This window comes from Microtus oregoni, unplaced genomic scaffold (genome assembly GCF_018167655.1).
Source record: "Microtus oregoni isolate MIOR12 unplaced genomic scaffold, Mior012 000038F_ref0000394, whole genome shotgun sequence".
In the NCBI taxonomy this organism is placed as follows: Eukaryota; Metazoa; Chordata; class Mammalia; order Rodentia; family Cricetidae; genus Microtus; species Microtus oregoni.
The window spans coordinates 15,339,119-15,351,425 of NW_024543097.1; positions in this window are offsets into that span (position 1 = coordinate 15,339,119).

Consider the following 12,307-nt stretch of genomic DNA (forward strand, 5'->3'; position numbering starts at 1 on the left):
TTAATGGTTAATATGTGCTTATTTATACTTGAACTTGACTCATCTAGTAATGATATGATCCATGTTTAGGAGCACTGGACAGGTCTTGACTTACTTTTCATATGTCGGTAACTTTCTATATCATGTGATTGATAGATTTGCATAGAAATCTTTTACTGGGTTGAGGATAATTCCTCCCAGCATTTTTGAAAGATTTAAAAATAATAAATGGTTGTAGTGGGTAGGGTTTTGTTAAGTAATTTTTCTTCCACTATACCGATAAAGATTTAGTTCCTCTTAATTGCTGTCATGTGGTTGGTTTAATCATTTCTATGAGTTACACCAACTGTCTATGCTTCAACATACGTGATTATGTAGTAGCATTAAAGCACCCATATCCATACATTTGCTTACTTGTTATGGTTTCTGAAGGACTCATGGCTGTGTTCTGACACCTGGTAGATGGAAGCATTTAAGAATTCATTGTGATATGTTGTTGTGTTGAGGTCAGTGTTTCTAGGTCATAAGCATTTCTTCCCACAACATTTAGTTAAGGAGAGAGATCCTGATATTCTTAAAGTAGAATTATGGCAACATGCTGCTTAGTTTCAAACTAAAGCTCCTGGAAAGATAGGCTACCATCAGTTAAGGAATTGCCTCTAGAGATTGTCCTATGGGTGTTTCTGGAGGACATTTTCTTGACTAATAATTACACGGGAAATCCAGGACCACAGTAGGTTTTGGTACCTCTGGTCAGTTGGTAATGATTGTATACAAGTGAAAGGTATTATGCTTTGTGGGACAAACCAGTATGCATCATACCTCATTATTCTCTTTTTCAGTCCCTGCATTCAGAGTCATAATTGAGCACATGTTCTATGTTTCCTCAGGGGTTGACATATACAAGTCAAAATGAACCCTTCCTTCTGTATGTTGGTATTGATCCCTGAGGTTTTTTGTTTGTTTGTTTGTTTGTTTGTTTATTTTCCCACAGCAACAAAAAAAGCAAATAGCTAAAATAGAAATTGATACCAGAGAATTGGTTATTGATGTGAGAGACCTGACAATATTGCTTTGGTAAAGACTGTTGATGTTTAAATTTTGGGGCTGGAAAAGTGATTGAGTGCTCTATTATATAGGGATGTTTACTGTGATATAATATGTAATATAGACTATGACATTATAATGTTTTAATATATACCATGACATAAAATGGTATCTAATGCATGTACTGTAGGAACTTGGAGTATAAGAGCACTGATTGAAATGCAGACAGCAGAATTTTGGCATGTGAAATTTCAGATTAAATAAAAGGCTAGTGATGCTATCGTGCTGGTTAGCTTTTTGTCAATTTTATACATACTAGAGCAATCATGGTGTGAGATCCTCAACAGAGAAATTATCTTATAAGACAGGCATGTAGACATGTGGGAGGGAGTCTTTTCTTAATTAGTAATTGATATGAGAGTTTGGAACACTGTGGGTGATGGTACCCCTGGTGCAATATTCCTGAGTTATGTAAGACAGGAAGCTGATCAAGCTATGGAAAGGAAGCAGTAAAGTGTGTTCCAACATGATCTCTGCTTTAGTTTCTGACTCTAGGTTCCTGTTTGTGTTCCTGTCCTGACTTCCCTTGACGATGGACTCTTACGGGTCATATGTATTAAAACGTTCCTTCACAAGTTGGGTTTAATCACTGTTATATTGCAGCAACAGGCAATCAACTCTATCAGCTCACAATTATTTCTCATATTTATCAATACTGTAAGCCATTTTAACAACCATTTCTACAGTTTCCTCCTGTCCTAAAATATTTGTGTATGAATGTAGACTCTTTTCTTTATCCTATTCTTTGTTCAGTATCTTGCATTCTAACAGCTATGCTTTAATATATTTTTTTGTTTTGTTTTTTTGTTTTTGTTTTTGTTTTTCGAGACAGGGTTTCTCTGTGGCTTTGGAGCCTGTCCTGGAACTAGCTCTTGTAGACCAGGCTGGCCTCGAACTCACAGAGATCCGCCTGCCTCTGCCTCCCGAGTGCTGGGATTAAAGGCGTGCGCCACCACCGCCCGGCTTGCTTTAATATATTATTGCATTTCCTTAATGAGAATTTAACTTCACACACAGTAAACACTATTTGTAAAGTTTATGATCATTATATTTAAAAATATAGCCATGAAAATATAAATGTACCATTTGTAAAGCATATGACTATTCTCTAGTTTTAAAATGAGTACCAGATTGGTGTGGGAGGACCTACTGTATATGTATTGCTTTACTGGTTAATGAATAAAGAATCTACCTTGGCTGGTGATAGGGTAGAATAGAGCTAGGCAGGAAAAACTACACTGAATGCTGAGAGAAAGAAGGCAGAAGAGGAGATGCCGTGTAGCCAGAACATTGCAGATAAGCCACAGCCACATGGCAATATACAGGTTAATAGAAATGTGTTAAATTAAGATGTAAGTATGAGCTAGAAATATAATTAAGCTATTGGCCAAGCAGTGACTTAAATAATATAGTTTCTGAGTGATTTTTTGGGGGTCTGGGAAGCCGAGAACAAATGAATGGCCTCCTTCTATACCTGATTATAGTAGTCTATTAAATACAGTGTAAAAGGGCAACATTGTGGAGGTCTATGCAAAGCCAGAGAATGGTGTGAGACAAGAAGAAAATCTGGTCTAACCCGACTCAGTAGCAAGTGTTGGTTCAACTGCTAGAGTCTAACTCCAGGCACTTTATTTTTAGCATATTTAAGTACAGTACAATTTTCGGAAAAAGGTCCTGGCAGCAATTATTTCAGTCCCTTGTGCCCAATGAAGCTTAAGGCATAACTACATTAAAACTTTTTCTGCAAAGTGCTTATTATCTCTTCCAAAAAGATAGGTCCTATAGCATAGGGGCCTAGGGGAGTATCTGGTGTAGTCTCAGTCATACAGATAACATAGAGGGTCATCCATCAGTAAAGACATGTGACATCTCCCATAAGGATAGGTTTTATTGACTAAGAAACAATGCTCAAGATAAAGGACTGTGAAGAAAAACTCAGGAGCCTCAATGAGGCCTGGTCTTACAGATAGTGCTGGTCCCCAGGCTATTAACTACATTCAATCCTAACCTTCTAGGCAGAGAGCATGTATACATCTCCTTTGTTGAAGAAACAGCACTGTGTGTTTTACATTCTTAGTTTTCCCAGTTTTGTTCTGTGAACACTAGTACAATGTGCCTGCTGCACATCTTAAATAAAACCTATGTCTTAATTTCCCTTAGAGTAATTTGGTGCTATTCTGAACCCAAACTTTGACACGGATCCTATGTCTTATCCTATGTGTTTGCTTTGTGATTTGCACTCATAGCGATATATTGACTTTTATGAGTGGTACTTGTCAGAGTCAATCTCCAAGGAGATAAGAGCAAGTTGTCACAGGAAAGATGACAGAGACAAATGCACCAAACTCACATAATATCTAGCCAACCATTAGACCGAAAAAATATTAGTTTGTTCACAAGGGTTCCAGCTCCATGACTCAAATACCTCCCCATGTCATCACCTCTCACAACAAGGTGCAGAGAAAGTGAAGTGCTGATATCTGAATTTTAGGCACATAGTGAAATGTTGTGCTAACATGAATCTCAAAGTTATTATTGCCTATTGTTATTTCATGTCTACACAATGGAGTAATGTCCGCTGGCCTCTTGCATACTTTTCATTCCCAACCACTTACAATGTGCACGTGTGTACATACATTATATAAAATATATATATGTATATACACACACACAAATACATATTCCTTGTGTATCAGCAATAAATAATGTGAATAATGTTTATACTTGATGGCAATACAAAGATTACTGACTCAAGTCAATTTTTTTTAAAGAATTTCAATATATATTCCTTATCCATGTTTAGGTGCTCTTTATTTTAGAGATAGGTTTTTCACTCTTAAAAAGCACATAATTCAGTGCAGTGGGATAATGCCATTCGATTTCTGCACCTGGCCATCTTTCTTTCCAATCAATCTGCTCACCTTTAGGGACATGGAAATTTTCAGTATGCCAACAGTAAAATCCTTTCTCCAAAAATATGATGCTTAGCAAAAAATTCAAACTTTCTAACTTAGCTGCAAAACTATTTTACTGTTTTGATAGCTTATAAAATACACTGAAATTGAGCTACCTAAATCAAATTTTCATTAATACACATTATTCAGTTTTGATCATGTGTAAACCACAGTGGGAGGAAGGTCTAATCTCTTTCTAGGCTGTAACCTTGAACACTTGTAAACACCTCATAAACACATATCCAGAACTCCTCTTAGATTATATTCATAACATTGCAAATATTTACATACGGGCTGCCTGTTTTCCTTATGTCCTTCCATTCATTTAAGAACTATTGTAAAATTTTACAAAGTCCATGAACATTGGATTCGCCCTTTAAAATCATGAAAAATCTTTTTTCTTATTTTTTTTTCTAATTTTATTAGGTCTGTTGTTCTTCCTTCAAGAATTTTAATTTTTTTCTTTGGTACCACAGTCATTAAAATTATAAGACCATTAGCAAATGCCCCTGACCTAAATGTTATCCTTGATTAAATTTCAAGTTTTATTCTCAATTCTGATGTTTCCACTGAAGTTTCTTTGTTGTTCTCACCTCTCAAATCATGTTCAGAGGTTTTTCAATGAATTTGTTTATATTATTATCCATAGAATTCTTCATAAAGCAATATATATGAACATGTTTACATATACATTTAGTCATAAGAACTGCATGACAGTACACGCTTAGCAGTCCACACGTATGCATAACTCAGTAAAACCTTTTTTAAATCATCTCTGTCAACAGGTTTTCAGATAATTTTCCAATTTGTTTATTCTAATTAATTAGTTTCATCTCTAGTTTTCCATGAAACAGAGTTCCAATAATTCTATACACTAAACATTACACATAATGCATGTATTAATAATAGTAGGGCTATAACTCAAGAACAAACTATAGGAGTTCAACATCCCACACCACTCTGTAGCACTAACAACAGGAAAAGAAATTGAAAGGAAAGATGAAACCAAAGGAAAGAGGGAAGAAGTAAAATGGAAAGATTAAAGGAAGAAAGAAAAATGGAGAAAAGGAAAGAATGTTGATTGAGTTTTAGTCCCACCAGGTCCCACAACCATTTAGTCCTAAATAAACACACAGAGGTCTACATTAATTATAAACTGATTGGCCTAGTATCTCGGGCTTCATATTAACTCTTATAACATATATTAGCCCATAATTCTTGTCTGTGTTAGCCACATGGCTTGGTACTGCTTTCGGTGAGACAATCACATCTTACTCGCTCTGTGTCTGCCTTCCTCTCTGTCTGGATGATGACTGCAGACTGAAATTTACATCTTTCCATAATGCTCATTGCCATGCCTCTACTTCCTGCCTGGTCATTGTTTCCCTGCCTATACTTCCTGCCTGACTACTCACCAATCAACATTTTATTAAAAATAATACAAGTGACAGGATAAAAGACCAATGTCGCACAGCACTTCCCCCTTTATTTAAAACAAGAACTCTGAATCTAATATCTTTTGTTTAGCTTTTCTTCTGACCATTATCCATAACAACTTGTAACCAACATGCTAAACAAAGAAAAATATCCATAGTTCATTTTTGAGAATGTGGGTGTAGTTTTCTAGGCTACTTCCTGCTGATTGGGGGCACTGATAATTTTATGGAGACCTAAAGAAAATTATGATCAAGTAGTGACTGGAGTTTCCTGTGAGGCTTGATCATCTCAGGCAAGAGTCTTGAATCTGTTCTGGATGTAGAACTATTTCTTTTTATTTTGGAGATAAGATCTTTATTTTTGTATCAACTGTTTTTAACAGTTAAACTCTTAGTATGAATATGACAATATTGGATTCATAAGGGAAATCTGGGAAATATAAAAAATGCTGTAATAAAAGTGAAGTTGACCTTTAAATATATTTGATAGAAGTCATTTTTATTAGAATAATTCTTCTAGGATCAAATTACCTGTGTGCTCTATTTTGAGCATATCTATATAAATAGTTTGATTAATAAATATTATGAACAAATAGATACTGTACAAAACAAAATATGTAGGAATAGAAACCTCAATTATTTTAAAGCAACAGTTTTATTATTTTTAAGAAGTTTATCTCTTTTATTTTATTATTTTTTGGCAACAACTTTCCAGCTGGAAATACATAATTTTAAGATTTATAAGTTATCATTTTTATTCAGTACCTATATTTCAGTTTGGGGATTAAAAAAATAAGTCAGTCTTTCTGTGAAACAAATCCGTAGAACAATGCAAAACTCTCACAGAAGTGATAAAGGCAGATCGATGACCCCATTCATCACCATGACATATGACTTGGTGTTGAGGTCAAGAGATCCTCCATAAAGGGTTTATTTACAAATGACTATTTAAGTTCTCTTTTCAGCTAAGCGTTGACCAACAGGCTTCAGGGAGAGCAAAAAGAGGAAAAAAAATTAAAACTGAATGAAATACACATAATAATGACAGAGAATATGTGAAAGTCTCTCCCTTACAAACACATTTATGTTAAAAAGGACTAGTATTTTTCTACAAAACACTTCTAGAAGTTTATATGGAAATTATTTCTGCTAGAAAAATGTCTTCTCATTTTCTGTAAAGTAACGATTTTTACTCAATACCTCTCTTTCATGAATTTTTTTTGCTACAGAAATCATTGGGAAAAAAAAAACCCTACATTTTAATCACCATTCTTATAATTTAATGGAAAAATGGTTTCTTATTCTCACCACAGCAGTGTGTGTCCTAAGAGAGCCCATTTGTGTTCCTCTCTGCTGCCCTCCTGCTGGGCTTAGAGCACTGCTGCTGCCTGTAGTCACAGTAGTGTTCTCCAGCTCCCCTAAGTTGTTATGCATTCTAATGTGACTTTTCATGCCAGTGATGAACGCCAACTCCAAGTGGTGAACTGCAGTTTTGTACTTTGGCAGTGCTTTTCTATTATTTTTTAATTATTTGAAATTATAATATAATTCTATGTTTTCCCCATTCTGTTTCCCCTTTCCAGGACCTCAGTGTGTGTGTGTGTGTTTTTTTTTTAAGTGATGATCAGTTTAATAAAAACTTTGAATATTTGAATAGGAGTTTGAATATTAAAAGGCCTAACACAAAATCCATGTTTTCTCTTTTGCATGAGTTTGTACTCTCCTCCAACCCTCGTGCCACCTTTCTTTCACAAGAACTCAAGTTGAGCAGGTGTTGCCTCAGGAGGGATTTCTGCACCAATTTTCTAACTAAAGGAATTGTTTCTATTTAAGTCTCTGACTGACTATGTTAGGCTGAAAGACCTTACAGACTCCCTCCTCAAAACCCGCAGCTAGCATGCTCCCCGGGGGAACATCCTATTTGCTTAAGAACAACCCACGTGCTTGAGAGAGCAGGATGTCTATGAGATAGGAAGACTGCAAGGCAGGATATCAATAAGATAGGACATCAGCCAATAAAAAAAAAAAGATAGGACATCAACAAGCAGGTTGACTGCAAAACAGGATATCTATAAGATAGGAACAGGATGACTGTTGCCAGACATCCATGCTGAGAGAGGAAACCATTCATGCCCCCCGCCTCATTCCAATAACCACACTTTTGCTTCTGTAAACTTGCTTTTTGCTCTTCCCTATAAAAAGCCCGCCCTCCAGTTGGCAGGTGCTCAAGTCTTCCGAGAGATCTTGCCGCCCGCAGGTACCTGTGTCTACTCAATAAACCTCTTGTGATTTGCATCCGTGCGGTCTCGGCCTGTTCCTTGGCTTTGGGGAGGTCTCCTCCCGAAAAAAGGTCCTCGTCGAGGGTCTTTCAAGGCTATGGAATGTACATTTTTTTTTTTTAAATCCAAATCACACCTTTCCTCTAATGAGTCCATTCCTAGCTTTTGGTTGTTTTTTAGAATTCCCTGTCCATTTCTAAAGTCTACTTCTGGCAAACTAGCTTTTTTTTTTCCTTAAAAGATAAAATTGGAAGTTGGCAGACTTATTGAGTTTTGCTAAGTCTCATTTTCCCAGCTAATAATTAAATCCATTAAGAAGATGAACCCTATTTCGTATTAATATATACACCTGTCTCTTTACTATGAGTCTTTGTACATGCTATTTCTTTTAATCTTATAAACTTTTGTTTAAGCCATTAAAGGAGACACTATAAAATGTTCAGATAGAAATTCTTTTTAAGTATTTTGTATTGCACAGATCTGGACCCTAGGTAAATATCTTTTTCTACAAAATATTTTACATTCACAGAAAGCTAGCAAGAAAATACTTCATTTAATTTCATTCAATCACATTGCAATAATTATCCCAATCAAATGAGTTAAATATTTTTCCACTAATTTTCAGGCTAATAATTCTGGGGCGGGGGGTTGATTGCCATAGGTATCACTTTGGTAACAGAAATTTGCATCTGACTTAGCTGTAATTCTTATACACTATGAAAGACAAACCAAATTTTAGAGAATATATGCTACCTCATAAAAATTGCAGTTCCGGTACTTAGTAACTTGAATCCATAGGGGTTATAAAAGCAGTGCTGGAAAAATAGATCCTACAGATCTTAGTAGTTAAGAGCCATGAATTCTTTTATGCTGGGACTCTGTATCCATTCAAATGCAAAATACATGCTTTCTAAAGGTCAGGGAATAGATCAAATTTGTACAGATTTGAAGTTGATCGATGGATTAAAACATCAAGATAACATTTTAATTATTTCTACAGTGATGTGGGATCAATGTATATATTTATATGTATATATGTGTGTGTGTGTGTGTGTGTGTTGTTTTTATTAGACAATGAATAAATCTGTTTCAGCCAATGGCTTTGCAGAGTAAAGTCAGACAGGAAAGAGTAGGTGGAGTCAAAGGGATGCCATGTAGCTGCCAAAGGAGAAAGATACCAGAGCAGAATCTTACCCTGTAAGCCTCAACCTCAAGGTGATACACAGATTAATAGAAATGGGTTAATTTCAGAATTAAGAGATAGCTAGGAATACTCTAGAGTCATTGGACAAAGGGTCTTGTAACTAATATAGTTTCTGTATGATTATTTGAGTCTGGATGGCTAGGAAATGAATGAGCAGTTTCTATTTACAAAATGGCACCCACCATTTGGGGCATGGATCCACAGGAGACCTAGCAAAGCTTAAGAAAAAAAAAAGCTTCTAGGCCCACGAAAAGAGGAGCTTGGCTCAACTTCTTGATAGACACATATTTTCAGACAGACTTTATTTACTCCAGCTAACAGAGGCATGGCTCCTTTAAGAGAAGGCTTCCTGCCTCAGCATTAGCAGCAAAAACTGCATGGTTTCTTCAAGAGACAGAGGCTCTGGATCTTTCAGGAGGCCAAGCACTTGAATGAGGTCTGTGAATTGAGTACTTCAAGTTGCTTAATAGTGACTTAGATCTGCTTCATCCCTAGGGCTGGGGCAATAGGCATGGATCATAGAGCTGCCAGTGAATGTACCTCTACCATATTAAAAGGCAAAGAGAAGCTGAGCCAGCATCCAGGGCCACTGCAATCAAACTGCTTACCATTTTAAAAGTACTTCTGTTCCGAAAATAATTGCAGTTACATAATAAAGACAGATTCAGACAGAAATAAACCTCTGAACATGTCATGGTGTGCTTAAAATATGTACATAGGCATACCCAAGAGATGCTCTATCATACTACAAAAGCATTTGTTCAACTATGTTCATAGCAGCATTATTTGTAAAAGCTACAACCTGGAAACAACCTAGATACCCCTCAATCAAAGAATATAAAGAAAGTGTGGAATATGTATGCATTAGAGTATTACTCAGTGGTAAAAAACAATGACATCTTGAATTTTGCATGCAAATGGATGGAAATAGAAAACACTATCCTGAGTGAGGTAACCCACACCCAAAAAGATGAATATGGTATGTACTACTCATAATTGGATTCTACCCATAAATAAAGGACATTGAGCCTTTAATTCGTGATCCTAGAGAAGCTAAATAAGAAGGTGAACCCAAAGAAAAACATATAGTTATCCTCCTGGATATTGGAAGGAGAAAAGATTGCCAGGCAAAAATTGGAAACTTGGGGGTGGGGGTGGGAGTGGGTAAGGGGACATGGGGAGAAAAAAGTGAGAAGCGGGAACGGGGAGAGTTTGGGGGAATGGGATGGTTGGGATGGAGGAAGGGTAGATATGGGAGCAGGTGAGTATATATCTTAATTAAGGGGGCCATTTTAGGGTTGGCAAGAGACTTGACTCTAGAGTTGTCCCCAGGTGTCGATGGAGATGTCCCCAGCTAGATCCTTGGACAGCTGAGGAGAGGGAGCCTGAAGTGATCCTACCCTATAATCATACTGATGAATATCTTGCATATCACCATAGAACCTTCATCTGGCAATGGATGGAGATAAAGACAGAGACCCACATTGGAGTACTGGACTGAGCTCCCAAGGTCCAAATGAGGAGCAGAAAAAGGGACAGAATGAGCAAGGAAGTCAGGACCACAAGGAGGGCACCCACCCACTGAGAAGGTGGGGCTGATCTAATAGGAGCTCACCAAAGAAAGCTGGACTGGGACTGATGGAGCATCTGATCAAACCGGAATCTCTGAAAGTGTTGGATAAGGAGGGCTGACTGAGAAGCCAAGGACAATGGCACTGGGTTTTGATCCTACTGCATGTACTGGCTTTGTGGGAGCATAGTCTGTTTGGATGCTCATCTTCCTTGACCTGGATGGAGGCGGGGAGGACCTTGGACTTCCCACAGTGCAGGGAACCCTGACTGCTCTTTGAACTGGAGAGGAAAGGGGAAGGCGATAGGGAGATGTGGACAGAGAAGGGGATTGGGAGAAGAGGGAGGGAAATGGGAGGAGGGGAGGAGGTGGAAATTTTTAAGTAAAAATAAAAAAAAAGAAAGAAAAGGGAAATAAACAGTTATAAAAAGGAATAAATACTATTAAAATAAAATCAAGTTTTAAAGAAACAGTGCAGTCATAGATAAAAGAAATAAAGAAAAATAAGATATGTAAAGATGGAATAAACACAGAGAGCCTGGATATGTATATTATTGTATTTTCTTTTATTTTTTTGACTGCAGAGAGACATTGATTCTGGGGAGTGCTAAGTTAAACCAACATAAAGGTATCTTGACTTCAAAATTTGTATCTAAGAATATGTTGCTTTGGAAAAGAGGTTCTGCTTTTATATCAACAGAAGATAAGAACCTGTGGATTCCTTCCAGGCTAATGTGGTTTGATGGAAGAAGATCCCCCAAAAGAACTCCAGGACCCTAAAAAATAGTTTTCTCAAGAAAGATCAGGAAGCAGTTTGGGAAAACAATGCCCAAATTCCCAAAATTATTGTTTATAAATGTTTACTTTCATTTAAAAGGAAATATAATGTATAGAGATGAATACCTTACATTGTTATAAACTTTGGTCTATTGATACAAATTTAAATTCATTTTGCTACACTGTGTACCTCTACTTCTGCTCTTGTTTAAAGTATTGTGTTTTTACAGCTCTTTAAAATGTAAAGTATAATTTAAAATTACAGGTTAATAGTCATTTATAATAGTCAAACTTGTAGTCAAGTTAGTTAGAGTTTCTAAATATACAGAGATAAATTTCAGTAAGATATCTTCAACACATAAAGACTTACATGTATGGCATTTAAAATGTTTTAAGAACTTAGATATTTCTTGACAGTGTGACATGTCTTCCTCTGGCAGCACCAATTATTTCTGATGGTTTGATGAACAATGAAGAAGCTTGTTATGGAATTTAATTTCAGTGTCACAAGGCTAGCCATTTGGGCAAGAAGCTTATCTTGCCTGGAATGCTTTATGGTATGCTGTATGAACTGGATGTGTAGAACCCACAGAAAAGTGACTGCTAAACTTTGCAAAAGTAGGATGGTCATTCAAGGTTCCTGCTTCACTGAAGCAACTGCCAGACATTCTTCAGGACACAGAAGAAAGAGACTAATGAACTTTGCCTTTACAAGGCAGAACAGATTCCCAAATTTCTTGCTTTGTGAAAAAGTCTGCCAGATACTATGTACTTATAGGCTAAAATGGATGCCCTAATGTTATAAACAAACTTTGCATGACTGTCCAGGCAGAAAAAAAATTTCTCTCTCAGTTTTAGAGTTTTAGAAATTGCTTATAATGAACTTCTTGTTTACTTAGTCAATATTATATCCTTCAGGGATTTTTGAAGAGTTGAGAACAGATAATTATAGTATTCCTTAATTATGATAAAAGATGAATTAAATATGAAACTTTAGACTC